Raw genomic sequence first — 15,630 nt, forward strand, 5'->3', positions numbered from 1 at the left:
TCTTCCTCCCTCCTCTCTCCCTCAAGATAAATGCAAAAAATGTCCTTAGGGGAGGATAAAAAAAACAAAACAAAAAACACACATCAGCTGGCCCTGGGTGCTTCCCTGCAACATTTGCCTATTTGTTTCTCTGAATTTTTTTAATGCTCAAGTGGCTGTGTGATAAATTCCTGCAATTAATTGTTTTTCTTTCCATGAAAGTTCCAAGACTGTTCTTCATATTGGTGTTTATGGACTATTTGGAACAGAATTACCCAGCAAGCTTATTAAAAATACACATTCCAGGTCCCACTCTACACTGAGGAGTGGAGCCAGAGAAACATCGTTACTGAGCTCCTCAGATAATTTTATGAATTCTAAGGTTTGAGAAGTACTCTAAGATACTGTATGTCGTGTTGTAACTTTTATTTGACCTTTCTCTTTTCTTGCTTTTACTTCACATTTCTACCTAATGTATTTGAATCCTAAGCAAATCTCACCATCTCTTTCTAAGTCCAAGAGTCATGGTTTCATTCTTGGAGAAAAAAAGCCTTCGAGCTCCAAGAGGCAGGAGGAACCTAGCTGCTCCGCCTGGGGGTGCACGCTGCGTAGAGCTCTGGCCTGCGTGTGCCTCGGCCGGGGCCACCAGGCAGGCTGCGCGGGAACCGTCTCCACCGGGGTACTCTGCAGGCTTCTCTCTTCCTGTGGCTTCTCAGGGAGTGTCACCCGCCCTGGACACTTTTATTATGTTCTTTGTAATTCGGTATTCTAGAACGCAGAGGCTTAGTATCCATGACTTACATGGGGGGTTCATAAGTGTTGATTTTTACACTTGCCCTGTGGCTTAGGACAGAGCACTTTAGCTTTCTGAGTCTTGTTTTTCCTCATCTGTAAAATGCTAATACTAATACTAATTTGTCACAGAAATTTTGTGAAGATTAAGTGAGAAAAATATATTGAAAACAAAGCAGCAGTATTCAGAGACCAAGGTCTCAAGCATGTAATTCTTGCTGAGCAGCTTCTAAAATCCCTTATAAGGCTGTTTTGATTCAAAAGGAATGCTACTTCCTTCATAGATGGAACACAGCTTTTTTCTTCTTCCTTTTCTCTTTTTCACTCTTGTGGAAGCTAAAATACTAAGAAAAGTAACATCCTGATGCTCACACTGCTGTTCCTGTTTCGGCTGTATCGCAGGTTTTTCTGGGTCCTCCACCTGGGATCACGGAGGCTCGCACTTTCACCACCTCCTGAGGTTGCTTTTCTTTTTAGCGTACTTCCTGTGTTGGCACAGGCTTCTTGTCCCTAAGGGGTCCCCATAAATACGCTATTTCAGTGAGGCGGGAAGGGTATGTTCTTACCCTCATCAATCAGATGCGGAGCTGAAGTGCTGTGTCTGGGGCAGTCATCCCTCCTCGGGTACTGTGCTTGGTGCAAAAGTCTTGCACACTGCCCTTTCCTCAGTGACATTCCATCTCAGAATGGCCTTTGCCATTAGCAACGGCCATTGAGATACACTCAGTATCTTTTGGCCCCCTTGAATGTTGAATGTCTAAAATTCTCCACCCTATTCCATCTTCCTTTCTATTTTAAATATTTCTGTAGGTGGATTGCATCACTTTCACTTTTAAAACTTGCATCTTTCCGAAAGGTAGAAAACCTCATTATTTGATTATTAATCAGGCACTGTCAGACTTTGGAGGACTTCTAGACAAACGCCGCAGTGCTCTACTGTCACTTCCCACATCTGTTAATGATGGACACTTGAAGGTAGCTGCTTTTCTCAGAGCTAGTGATTCATTTTGCCATGGCCTATCTTTAGCATAGGTGACTTTGGCAAAATCAGATTATCTACTTTTCTCTTACTGTTTTTCTGTCTTTTCCTTTCCAACATTTTCTTGAGCTGTGTATAAAGATTTTACTTCAAAATAGTGAAATATATTTAGATCCTGTTAGTGTTGGTTCTCTTTTGACGTCCCATGTTGCATTTTGCTGGAACACATCTTTTTCAAGTATAAGATGTTTCTATACTATTGAGTAGTATCTTTATGTATTGCTACTACTTACAAATAGTAGGAAGCCTGTTTAGAGCCAGATCTGGTTGCTTGCTGTCTAGAGATTAACAAAGATGCTTGACTTTTGACATTAGGAAACTGTCATGGAAAAGGAATGCAAGTGAAGGAAGAAAAAAATTGTTACCTTGGGTGTGAAATAGTTTCCCAGATAAGCACATGAGATTTACAAACTGGGAGCCAAAGTGGTTTCAGCTTTGATTATATGTCATCAGCCTGAATTGAGCAATAACACGGGGAAACAAAGCTCTGTGTCTCAGAACTATGCTGTCAAGTTTTATTGTCAGCATTGAGTTACCAATAAGAGAATTCTGGAATTCAGACCAATTTTCACCTTGGTTTGAAGGTGAAGTGAATTAAGATCCTTATTTAGACTATTATTTCAAGCCAAAAAATAATTATTATAACTTTTTGGTACTATGTACCAATGAAATATATTGCTTACCAATTTTTATAATTTGAATATTTTGTTGCCCAGCATTGTCCAGTAGAACTTTCCACAATGGTGGAAATACTCCATATCTGTGCTTTTTAATTCAGTACCTATTTGCTATATTGAACACACTGAACCCCTGAAATGAGGTTAGTGTGACTGAGGACCTGAATATTTTTTAAGATTTTTTTTCTTTATTGATTTGAGAGAGAGAGAGAGGAAGAGAGAGAGAGAGAAACATCGATGAGAGAGAACATCAATTGGCTGCCTCCTGCACGCCCCCCACTGGGGATTGAGCCCACAACCTGGGCATGTGCCCTGACCGGGAATCGAATTGGCGATCTCTTGGTGCATGAGTCGATGTTCAACCACTGGGCGGGCGAGGAACTGAACTTAAATTTTATTTTAAATAGCTAAATGTGACTGGGGGTTATCATATTGGACAGTGTTGTTGTAGACGTTTAGTGTTCTGTGTAATATTTACCATTCTCTTGATTTCAGTCAATTAGGCTTTCATATATTTTATATCATATATACCTGACTTTTTAAGAAATTAAAAAGTCAGAGCAAATTAATATGTTATACTTGGTATGCAGTGTTCTTTAAATCCGGGGCTGTTTTTAGTACCCTAGATTAAATTGATATAAAAATCCTAATTTCAGGTGTGGGAAACAGTGTGGAGGGTGGTCTCAGTGGTAGCATTGCGAGGCTGGAGGGCACACGGCAGCACCTTTCTGAGGCCTGCAGCTTGGCCTCTGCAGAGGATTCACCATGCTAACATGCTCCCAGGTTTACTTTGTTGGAAACTATTTCACAGGCCTTTCTCTCTTATTTGAGTAAAAAGATGCCACAGAAGAACAGTCAGCGTTATTATCCTAATGAGCTCAGAGATTCTTTTTACACTATAAAAGTGAGATGATTGACATGCATCGTGAGCATTGCTAAAATATATCAGCAAAGTCAAAGAAAGTTAAAAATTATTACCTATAAACTGCTTTTAAATAGGTGTGCCCTACAGTACAATGAGTGGCATTTTTAAAGCATTAAATAATATTCATTTGAAAACTTTTAATATGTGGCAGGAGGAGAACTATCTCTTAAATTACCTGTTCCTTTGCCATATTGGTTCTTTAGATCCTGTAGCTTTTTCAATGTAACTTTATTTTTAAAGTTACATTGGAGTATCAAATAGTTTAATTAAAAATACTTAAATTGACAAGAATACCAGTACGTTCACCCTCCTGACATTTGGTCTGCACAGTGAATGCAGCAGGTAACTGGTCTCCTTGGGAATCTTGAAGAAGTCATCACCTTCTCCTGCTCCTGTGGGGTATATATAAAGTATATTTCAGTTTCTTCCAGGAGGGGGGTTCAATATCCTTTTTCACTTACCCATACATACCAAGAAGCCCTATGTAGTCAGGAAGCTCTCATTACAAGTTGTGATACATCATGGATAAAATAAATAAAGCATGTTACGAAGTTCTCTGCATTTTCCAGAGAGAGGACCCTTTTCAAGTCTGAAGTGAAACCCTGGTGCACTTCGGGAATTTGTAAGATATGGCTTGATATACATGTGTGGATGCATGCTGAGAGTAAGCTTGGCGTTTTAGAGGGGCGGGGAACTAATTATTAAGCTTGATGCATTAAAGACTTGTTTTCTTCAGATTGCTACTGTAAACATTTGTTTTTAACAGGATGAGTTTTGACATGTTCTCCCTTTTACCTTATTTTTCCCTGGCAAAAAATTACCAGAATGACCAAGAACTTGAAAATCATGCATCTCTTTTGCCTTCAGCATTGGTGCTGTCTTGTTAGATCAGGTTTAAGAAAATTGTTTGTTGAGGTCATTGCCTCAAAGTATGTTCAAAGCCTCAAATGTAAAAATGAATCAAACCAACCAAATTTTAAATAACACATTATGGGTTTTCAAATTTCAATTTTTCAAAATGTTACATTTGTGTAGCACTTTGCCATCTATAACAGAGGTCTGTCCTACAGGTGGGTTTTAAAAGAAAGTTCCAGAAAAACAGTGACTGGACTATGCATGCGCCATCTCACAGGAGCTGGTGATTGCTGCATGGATCCAGGGTTGTGCAGTCTGAATTTTTTAAAGAAAAGGCAGAAATCCAGATGATGGTTTATGTGGATTTTCCCAACTTTAAAAATGGGATCAAATGTTTGTAAAACACTGTATATGCCCAAAGAGAACATCGGTGGACCAGAACATAGGCCACTGATAGGCCACTGTGTTAATATTTCTGCTCCAGAAGATGGTATACATAGCCTTTACTTTTATTTTCTGTCTTGTTGAAGTTTTTGCAGTTATTACCTATCATAATAAAACAAAAAGAACCATGACGTTTCACAGTACATGTGCCAATTTCATGTTCTTTTGACATGTCAGTTACATTTCTGGAGGTCTGTTTGAGTCCAGAGTTGCACTGATTGGAGGGGAGGCAAGTTGTCAGTAAGTATCAGGCTTGTTGAGGAACGGACCACCCTTTCTTCATGTTTTTCAGGAAATGGGCTGAATATATTAAAGTTGGACTAATGGGACGTTTTAGCATTCAGATCTGCATGTCTGACTTGGTTGTAAATGCAGAATTGATCAATCGTGCATTGTTTGTTGAGTGCATGCTTGTACGTTTTTCTCATTGCATGTTCACAGAAGTCGATTTCATGACCAAGAGTTGTTTTGGCAGGCCAAAACCATTAACTGGGCCATCGTCCACATCAAAAAATAGTCCTTAGTTACTGTATTGTAACAAAGATTTTTAATCAGCTTTCTTTGTCATTGTAAAATTGTCATTTTTTAAACCTATGTAGATACACACTTTTCTCTCCTTTAAAGAAGAACAATATCAGTATTTCTTTATAATATAACTCACATTTTTCACTAAAAAATGGAATAGTATTTTCTTTTTTTTCACCATGTACCTATTACGGATTTTTAATAAATAATTAATCATGAATTGTCATATGAAAAGACTAATACTAATTCAAACATCTTTTTTTTTTAACCACCACTGTCAATATTTGTTACATTTCAGTTTCTTCTTATCAAGGATGAAATTTCTTTTAAGTAGATGACTAAATGAGCATTTTTGTTCAAAAGCTTAATAAGATTATAGAAAGGACCAGGATTATTGTCAGAATTGTCCTGCTCTCCAGCCTCACTCTTACTGGGGAGCTGCCCTTCTCACCCAAGGCTGTTCCCACCGAGTCAGAGAACATGCAGGCTCGCGCTGCAGACGGGTCACCGTGTATTGACTCATTCTTATTCATTTAGCAAATACTTATTCAGTATCATCTGTGCTCTGAGTATTGTGCTAAGCACCAGGATCGATGAAAAAGGAAACTCATGGGGACTGCCCTCACAGGGCTGCCAGCATGGTGCAGGAGCCGAACCGAGCAGACAGCAATGCCATGTGCTGGGTGACTCATTAGGCAGAGGAGGGACAGGGTGCTGGGACCACACGTCACACCTCAGCTGCCCCAGTTGAGGGGCTCTGCTGGCCAGTTCCAGTTCCTAAGGAATTGTTCCAGTCTCCCAGGCCCAGTTTTCCCTCATGGGGTGGTCTTGGGGACTCTGATTTAATACATATAAAGTACTTAGAACCCTACCTGACACTTAGTAAATGCTCAATTAATGTGAGCTGCATATTGGCTGTGATACAACCTAATCTTTTAAAAAAAATTTTAGTGGCATATTTTTAAAGAACTGTTTTGAATTCTTCTCTATGTCCCAAGGTTTAAAACAAATATAATTGACTTTTCACAAAGAAAGGAATGTGTTTTGTACTTGTTAAAATAGTTTTACAGTTAGCTGGTGAAAATTTACATGTAATTTCTATCATACCTAAGGAATAATTAGCCCTGCTAATGGGAGTTATTATTATTATCTTAATCATTATTATTATCCTAATCTAAAGCAAGTATTAAAAATTGAATTTTGCCTTATAACTAAGCTAGCCCCTCTTCAAAGCAATTGTGTGGACCTTCCCTCAGGCTGTTATTTATATCTAAGACAGTAGTAATGTTGATACAAATTGAGGGTCAACATATATTATTCCTTCTTAAGTTATCCTCTCTTAATGTGCTCCTACTTATATATTTTGTAATAAATGTTCTAATGTCTTTAATATATGCTTTTATTGAATTTAGTGAGAGAGAAAGGGAAAGGGTGAGCAAGAGAGAAAAACATCAATAGGCTGTCTCCTGAATGCGCCCTACTGGGGATCAAGCCCACAATGTGCCCTGGCCAGGAATCGAACCAGTGACCTCTAGGTGTATGGGACATTGCTCAACTAACTGAGCCAAGCTGGCCAGGGTCTGATGTCTTTTCTGTGGTTATAGAGAACACCTCTTCCAAGAGAGACAGAAGCTTCATATCAAAACAATATATCTAGAAACAAGATCATAGTTGTATTTGCCCACAGGCAGTACCTAAATAGTTTTTTGAAATAATTTCAAATTTCCAGAAAAGTTGCCAGAACAGTACAAAAAACTCTCATATTCCCTTCACTTGGGTTCCCCAAATATTGGCATTTTACAGCATTTGTTCCATGGCCTGCTCTTCTGTATGTACACACTCATTATCATTTGTCTTTTCTGAATCTTGAGAGCAAACTGTACTTGACGTCCTGTCATCACCCCTAAATACTCAAGTGCGTGTCTCAGACACTCTCCTCCATCACCTGCATACAACCTTCCAGTCAGGAAGCCAGCTGACATCACAGTATCATCTCATCCACAGTCCCCATTCAAATTGTATGATTCTCCAAACAGTGTCTTTTTTTTCCTTCTCTGCTCTAGATATTATGCCAAACACTAGGGGGAAGGAGAGGCATGGTTGCTGTGGTATTCCTGCCACAGACATGTTACATTTAGATGTCAGGTCTCTTCAGACCCATCCATCTGAAGAGCTTGCTCTCCCCTGTCCTTGACAGTTTCAAAGAGGAAAGACCTTACTTTCTTTAGTGACCTTCAACCTAGATTCGTCCAGTTTTCCCTCATAACTAGTTCAAGCTGTGCGTTCTTGGCAGGAATATCAGAAATGGCGCCATGCTCTTCTCGGGGCAGCACGTGAGATGGCGATGCCATGACTGCCCGTCCTGCCCCTGGTGATGTTGACCCTGATCACCTGCTCCTGGCTGTGTCTGCCAGCTTTCTCCAACCTCACGTCACCATTTTCCTCCTTGTTGATCTGTATTTTGTGGGAATGACTCCTGCCTGTACAACCACCTCTATGATGGTTACCAAGTGGCGATTCTCTATTTCTGCCATTTCTAAACATGTATTAGTTGACATCCTGCCATAAAAAATAGCTTTTCCTTTTCCCTATTTGTTTATTCATTTTATTAACATCAATTTGAACACGTTAATTTTTATATAATCCAGTGGATTGTGATTGATGCTAAAATTGTTTGTGATTTGTCCTTTTGACTTGTCTCCATCATTCATTGAGTATTTCTTTTTGACAAAAAAAGATTTCCGCACTGACCCTGTACTTCCCCTGCCCTAGCCCTGGAATCAGCTATTTTGCCAAGGAGCCTGGTGTCTTTTAGTTGAGGATGGTACTTAGGAACCAATATCTGGATAGTTGAGGTGCATGCTCCTTGCTACTGAAATTTTATTTCTTGTCTTCTCAGTAGAGAAAGTTAGAATATACATTTACGTATATATGTACATGCACACATATATGCATCTTATACATACATACTCATACACATTATATCTATAAGTATTTATATATCTGTGTGTATAATCATGACGTCACACCAATTCTCCAGTTACCATCCAGAACCTCAGTATTCTTCCTTCCACGTTTGTAAATACCTTCTCTAACAGCGAGAAGCCCGTTTCTTAAAAATACTGGTTTACACGAGGAGGAGCCAGTGTTCTTTCCTGAGCGTAAAGCAGGTTCTTGGTGTTGCTTCAGCAACTGCCATTTGCCTTTGATTATCATTCTTTTTCTCTCTTTTGAGAGAATGAGGAGAGGATACCATCTGAGTGGTAGAAAAACAAACAAAAAATGTGTGTGTGTGTGTGTGTGTGTGTTTGCATGTGTTTGCTGAGTGCTCTTATTTACTCCACCTGATTTCCCAACCACACTAGCCATCTTTTCTACCCATCACCCCTATGTGTCACACCTCCCCATCCTCAGTTGCCCCCCAGCCATCCCTCATGTCTCCATGTCTTTGGCCTCCAGGCCCACATGCTCCCCAGCCCTTCTCATCACCTTGAGCTTTTAGCCACCATGCTGATTCCTCCATGAGGGAATAGGAAAGAAGCACTTAGGTGAATCTTAGTACCTACCCAAAGACAAATTTGAGATGATTGGGATGATCGCTTATCCGGAAAACCAGAGGCTTGCCTTGTAAGGTATTTTTTCTTTTTTCTCATTTTCTTTGTTATCTTTGTGTTTATGAGTTTGTTTTAATTTTTAATTGAAATCCTACTTTGTATTTTAGTTTCTGCATAGCAGAGATTAAAAAAAAAGAAACACACTTTAGGATAGATTTTTAGGGATCTTGCTGAGGAGTTAAACGCAGAAAGTAAAACAGGGCTAAAACAAAAAAGCAGTGAAGATTATTAGCAAAGTAGGGCTCAGGGAAGAAGATTCACATTAACTTTAGGGAATTCATTAGGGCTTGTTCCAAGTTCTTACATTGGATTCTGTGTTGGGTAAGTCTATTTACAACTAAAAGTCGTTTCATGGACATATTAAAGATGCCTCTGGACAGCAATGGCCTGTAATTGTTTATACAGTAAACCCTTGATTTTGTGGACATCAATTTAACGGACAAAATTTCCAATCCGTGTGTCATGTGAAAATCAACACTGTTAATTTTTAAATGCTTTTAACCAAGACTTACTTATAATTAAATTAACAGGTTATTTTTTCTTATTAATTCACTGTTATTTTTAACACATTTTAGCAAATAGGCCATATGTTGGAAAAAACATATGTAGTAATTTTGCCAACATAAATATTACATATCTACAACTATAGTCTACATATTTAAATCCAATAGTCACCACTCTACATTCAATGAATGATTAGCACGTGATCATACCGCAGTTCGATGGGTAATTGGTTCTGTTTTCCGTGGCATGACTCTGCAGCAGTTTCAGTGTGTGCTGGCCAATGTGCCCACGTGCACTAAGCCACGCCCCAGCCGTGTGCATTTGTTTACAGTTGGTGAATGCATGCATTTACTAGACCTCTTCTGTATAAATTTAAAATTACTGTAATACATATAGAAAATTTTTCTGTGAAATTAAACTTTTCATACACACTTAATTTTAACTAACACAAGTGTGTCTACATACGTAAAAACAGGTAAACTGATTTGTCAGTTTTTTAACATGCATTCAGAAAGCCTACTTTATTATATAATGTACTTTCAGCTTTAACTGGCACACCTCTCCCCTCTGCCCAAATTAGTCGGTTCCATCGAGGTTTGACTGTACTTTGCTCAGTCCTTTTCAGTGAGTCAGATCCACTCAGTCCCTCTGGTGTCCCGAATCCTACTCAGTGATCCCTCTTCAGAGGAGGGCCACATTCTTAGGAAAACTAGTGGTTTTCCTGACACTAGAAAATAATTACATTTACCTTATCTGTTCTCCAGGTTCTTACATATGTGTTTCTTCAACTTTTGTTGTTGTTGTTGTTGTTGTTGTTTTAATTGAATGATTTGAGAGAGAGAGAAACATGAATTTGTTGTTCCACTTATTTATACATTCATTGGTTGATTCTCGTATGTGCTGTGACTAGGGATTGAACCCACAACCTTGACATATTGGGACAGTGTTCTAACCAACTGAATTTTAGGGCACAACCGGGGTTCAAACTTCTGTAAGCCTCACTTTTCTCATCTGTAAAATGTGAATTCAATGAGGCATATCAGTAATTGTTATATATAATTATTTTTATTGCTGTTGTCACCATAATTATTAAAAAGAAAAAAAATTTTAAATATGTTTTTGATATTTCTTTAGAGAGAGGAAGGGAGAGAGCAATAGAAACATTGATATGAGAGAGATACATCCATCTGCTGCCTTCCGCGTGTCTCCCAGTGGGGATCGAGCCCGAAGCTTGGGTATGTGTCCCGACCGGGAATCAAACCAGGACCTCTCAGTGCATGGGATGATGCTCAATCAACTGAGCCACACCTGCCAGGCAAAAAGAAATTATTACCATTTTTTTTATCCTCACCTGAGGACATTTTTGCATAGAGTGAGGGAGAGAGAGAGAGAAAGAGAGAGAGAAACATCAATGTGAGAGAGACACATTGACTGTTTGCCCCCACATGACCCCAACCGGGGCGGGGACAAACTGCAACCGAATTACGTACCCTTAGCGGGAACCGAACCCAGGTCTCTCTGGACTGCTGGCCGATGCTCTAACCACTGAGCCAAACCGCCAGGTCCTTTTTTTTTTTTAATATTTTTTCTTTATTGATTTTAGATAGAAGGGGAGAGGGAGAGAGAGATAGAAACATCGATGAGAGAGAACATTGATTGGCTGCCTCCTGCATGTCCCCCACTAGGGCTTGGGCCCATAACCTGGGCATGTGGCCTGACCAGGAATCGAATCGGCAACCTCTTGGTGCATGGGCTGATGCTCAACCAGTGAGCCACACCGGCTGGGCAAGAAGTTATTTTTAAAAGCTTTTAAAATAGTCAAAGGACTTGAATAAACATTCCTCAAAAAAGATGAGGAACCAATGAACAATAAGCACGTGAAAAAACGCTCAACATTAGTAATCATTAGGGAAGTATCAAAACCAAGATACCACTTCATACATATTAGGATGGCTACTGTCAAAAAAGTAAAATAAGTTTTGGTGAAGATGTGAAGAGTTTGGAACCCCTGTTACTGTTGGTAGGAATGTAAAATGGTGCAGTCACTGGAAAATAGTTTGCTCCTCAAAAAGTTAAACAGGATTACCAAATGATCTAGGAACTCTACTCCTCAGAAGAACTGAAAACAGGTTTGAAACAGATAATTACCCATGTTCATAGCAGCATTATTCAGAATAGCCAAAAGGTGGAAGCAACCCAAATGCCCATCAGATAGATGGATAAACAAAATGTGGTATTTTATACAATGGAATATTATTCCACCTTAAAAAGGAAGGAAATTCTGACACAGCTTACAACATGGATGAGCCTTGAAAGCATTATGCTGAGTGAAATAAGCTAGACACAGAAACACACCTATTGTATGATTCCACTTAAATGAGATACCTAGAATAAGCAAGTTCTTAAAGACTGAAAGTAGAATAGTGTCTACCAGCAGCTAGAAGGAGGGAGAAGTGGAAATATTATTTAATGGGTGTGTTTTTATTTAGGATGATGCAAAAGTTGTGGAAATGGATAGGGGTGATGGTTGCACAGCACAGTGAATATCTTTAATGCCACCTAATTATATGTTTAAAAATGGTTAAAATGGCAAATTTTATGTTATGTATATTTTACCACAAACAATAAAAAGATTACTAGGATGTTAAGATGACATAACATGAAAAACTTGCCTACACATGTTTTTAAGTACTTCCTGTGTTCATAGTGTCCTCTGGATGTAGATATATTGCTGTCCCTCCACCCAATACCTGCCCTCCCACCCTGGCAACACACAGTCTGCCACAGGAAGGCTGAAGACGGATATTGTAGGAATGAACAGGAAGTGAAAGTTGGGGTGTCAAATGGCCCTATAACAGAGGTTGGCCTGTGGGCCAAATCTAGCTCGCAATTTGTAATGGTTTTTACATTTTTAAAGGATATAAAAAATAAAGACTATGTGACAAAGGCTGCATATGACACAAAGTCTAAAATATATGCTGTTTAGCCCTTTGCAGGAAATGTTTGCTGACATCTGGTCTGGAACATTGCTGTGGACTGAATTGTGTCCCCTTATGTTCATACCCCAAAGTGATGGTATTTGGATATGGGGTCTTTGGGAAGTTATTTGAGTTAGATGAGGTCAAGAGCATTAGTGCCCTAAGAGAGACCCTGGAGAGCTTCCTCACCAGGAGCCAAAGGCACTGGCACCCTGATCTTGGACTTTTAGCTTCTAAACCTAAGAAAATACATTTTTGTTATTTAAGCCACCCAGTCTGTTGTGTTTTATTATGGGAGCTAGAACAGACTAAGGTAAACATACTCCTCACATTCTTGCCAACAACAGAGTCTACTCCTCGCTTTTTTGGTTTTACCAAAATCTCTTTGCTTCACAAATGAAAGGGGTATTAAGAAGAGGAAAGAGCCCTGGTGGTTTGGCTCAGCGGTTAGAGCATCGGCCTGTGGTCCAGAGAGACCTGGGTTTGGTTCCCGCTAAGGGCACGTACCTCAATTGCAGTTGGGTCGTGTGGGTGGCAGCCACTCGATGTGTCCCTTTCACGTCAATGTTTCTCTCTCTCTCCCTCCCTCCCCCCCTCCCTCCCTCCCTCCCTCCTTCTATCTGAACAAAATATGGAAAAATGTCCTTGGGTGAGGATAAAAAAAGAAAAAGAAGAGGAAAGAACACTCACCATAGAGCATGATCAGGGATTTCCTTTTTTTCCCTTCAATAACCAGAGTGGTAAGCAGCAGGTTCCAAAATGCTAAGAAGAATAGAGTTTCTACAATAGTGATTTTCTTATGTGGCACCATCTGTTTTTCTTTGAATATAATAAAAATGACAGCTTTTCATGTACAGATACTCCTTGAGCCTTTTAAAGTCAAACATATGATGCTATTTGTGTGTAAAGGTTTTTCTCTTGCACTCATTTGTTTCTCCAGCTTGAATTTTATGTAAACTCCCTTGGCTAAATTATACAAGCCACCCACACCCAGTCCCTCCCCCTCTTCGAAGAGCAGGGGATGGAAGCCTGCCTTCTGCAGCCTGGAGGGTCCAGCGTGGGGCTGCCTGTGCCCCCTCCCCCCTCGTGCCATGATTGTGGATATGCATCCTCGAAACATGACTTCTTCAAGACATTTTGGCAACCTAATCTAAACCTACCCTTTTGTCTCCCTCTTTTCTTTTGTAAACCCAGCTAAATCCTCCTTTTTTCACTTAAAAGGTAATTGGTGTCAATGGGGAAAAAGGAGAAACATCTGTAGCAAAAATAAATTCATTTAAAAAAAGGCAATTGCAATAATTTAAAGTAAACATTTTTTTAAAAAACAACTTAATGGAGTTATAATTTATATACCATAAAGTTCACCCATTTTAAGCATAAATTTAATACCTTTTAGTAAAGTGACCAAGTTTATAACCATCACCATAATCCAGTCTTAGAATATTTCCATCACCACTGTGACCCCTCATATCCTTCAGAAGTTCATCCCCATTCCCACTCCCAGCCCCAGGCAACCTTCATATACTGTGTCTCTAGATTTGTCTTTTCTGGACATTTTATAAACATGAATCGTACAAAGGGTAGTCATTTGTGTTTGACTGTTCTCACTCAGCACAGTGCTTTGGAGATTCATCTATGTTAGAATGTGTCATTGTGTCTTTGTACTGCTGCATCGGATTCCATTGTACCGATGTGTATCGCATTTTTTTTGTCCATTCACCAGTTGCTGGACATTTCGTTGTTTTACTTTTTTGGCTATTACAAGTAATCCTGATATGAACATTTGAGTGCAAATTCTTGTGTGGACATATTAAACCTCTTATTCTTAATAATTAATAAAATATTCTAGTTCTTAATTTTTAAAAAAGCTGAGTTGAAGTTTTTATAACCCCAGCCCTTTGTCCCTCAAAAAACCCTTCCAAAGCTAACCTGCTTTTGCTTTTACTTCAGTGAAGCTATCAGTTGATTCATATATATATATATATTTCTTTTCTTTATTGATTTGAGAGAGAGAGGAAAGGAGAGGGAGAGAGAGATAGAAACATCGGTGAGAGAGAACATTTATTGGCTGCCCCCTGCATGCCCCCCACTGGGGATTGGGTCCACAGCCTGGGTATATGCCCTGACCGGGAATCGAAATGGGACCTTTCAGTCCATGGGACAATGCTCAGCCACTGAGCTACACCGGCTAGGCATGAGGGCATGTATTTTAATTGATTTTAGAGAAGAGGAATGGGAGGGGAACACAGGATGGGGGGTGGGGGAGAGACATCAATCAGTTGCCTCCTGCACAAAACCCAACCAGGGATTGAACCCGCCATCTTTTGGTGTGTGGGACCACACTCCAACCAACTGAGCTACCCAACCAGAGCCCAAGTCCTTCTTAATAACAGTCCCATTGATCTGAAGATATCATTTGTGCAAGATAGTCATTTCCCCCATCCTCGGCCTTTTTAAAATTATGACATGGTCTTTATAGCTGGACTCTGGGAAGAGACTGCTTTCACATTTAGTCTGGGTCTGAGTTTGTTACAGTTTTTTGATTCAAGACTAACAGGTTGGGGGGTGGGGTCAATCAAATAACCTCTGGGCTGGAGTGGGAGGTTTGGGTGGTTTGTTTCTTAACTGTGTGCTTGAAGGCCACTAAGACTCCACAGAAACTGATATCAGGTATCAAAAAGCAGGGAACTGGATTTAAATCATTTGTTGCCCTGGCCAGTTTGGCTCAGAGGTTAGAGCATTGGCCTCCAGACCTTTGAAGGATCTCAGGTTCGATTCCTGGTCAAGGGCATGTACCTGGATTGCAGGTTTGATCCCAGGCCCTGGTCAGGGTCATGCGGGAGGCACCAGTTGATATGTCTCTCTCACATTGATGTTTCTCTCTCTCCCTCCCTTCCACTCTATCTAAAAATCAATGGGAAAATATCCTTGGATGAGGATTAACAAAAAATAATTCATTTGCTTTACAAATATTTATTGAGCTCATACTTGTAAAAAGCACAAAGTGCTTTTGGGAATCAAAAGATGAACAACACACCCCCAGCTTCCAAGACGTTTACAGTGCAAAATATTATAACTCAAAGGTCTTTAAGCAAGGCTTCAGCCTAGAGCTATAAAAATATATCTTCCTAAGATGAGGAGGATTACAAACTACATCAAAAAGCAGAGTGTGCTCTGAAATTATATTTTAGTATAGATGGTGTTAAGCAAGGATTTGAGAAATGAAACAGGACAGCTTTAGAGGAGTTAGCTTTTACTTTACTTGGGTTAATATGAGAGCACCAGGAAAACAAAAAGT

General features: G+C 39.6%; 1 protein-coding gene and 1 pseudogene across 1 annotated transcript in view; both read left to right on the plus strand.

Annotated features, from left to right (window-relative positions):
- HACD2 (3-hydroxyacyl-CoA dehydratase 2) overlaps positions 1-15,630 on the plus strand; it is a 109,169-nt gene that overhangs the window by 81,314 nt on the left and 12,225 nt on the right. The window lies entirely within an intron of this gene.
- On the plus strand, positions 8,367-8,499 carry LOC118618052 (annotated as a pseudogene).

The sequence above is a fragment of the Molossus molossus genome, unplaced genomic scaffold (assembly GCF_014108415.1).
Source record: "Molossus molossus isolate mMolMol1 unplaced genomic scaffold, mMolMol1.p scaffold_m16_p_5, whole genome shotgun sequence".
Classification (NCBI taxonomy): domain Eukaryota; kingdom Metazoa; phylum Chordata; class Mammalia; order Chiroptera; family Molossidae; genus Molossus; species Molossus molossus.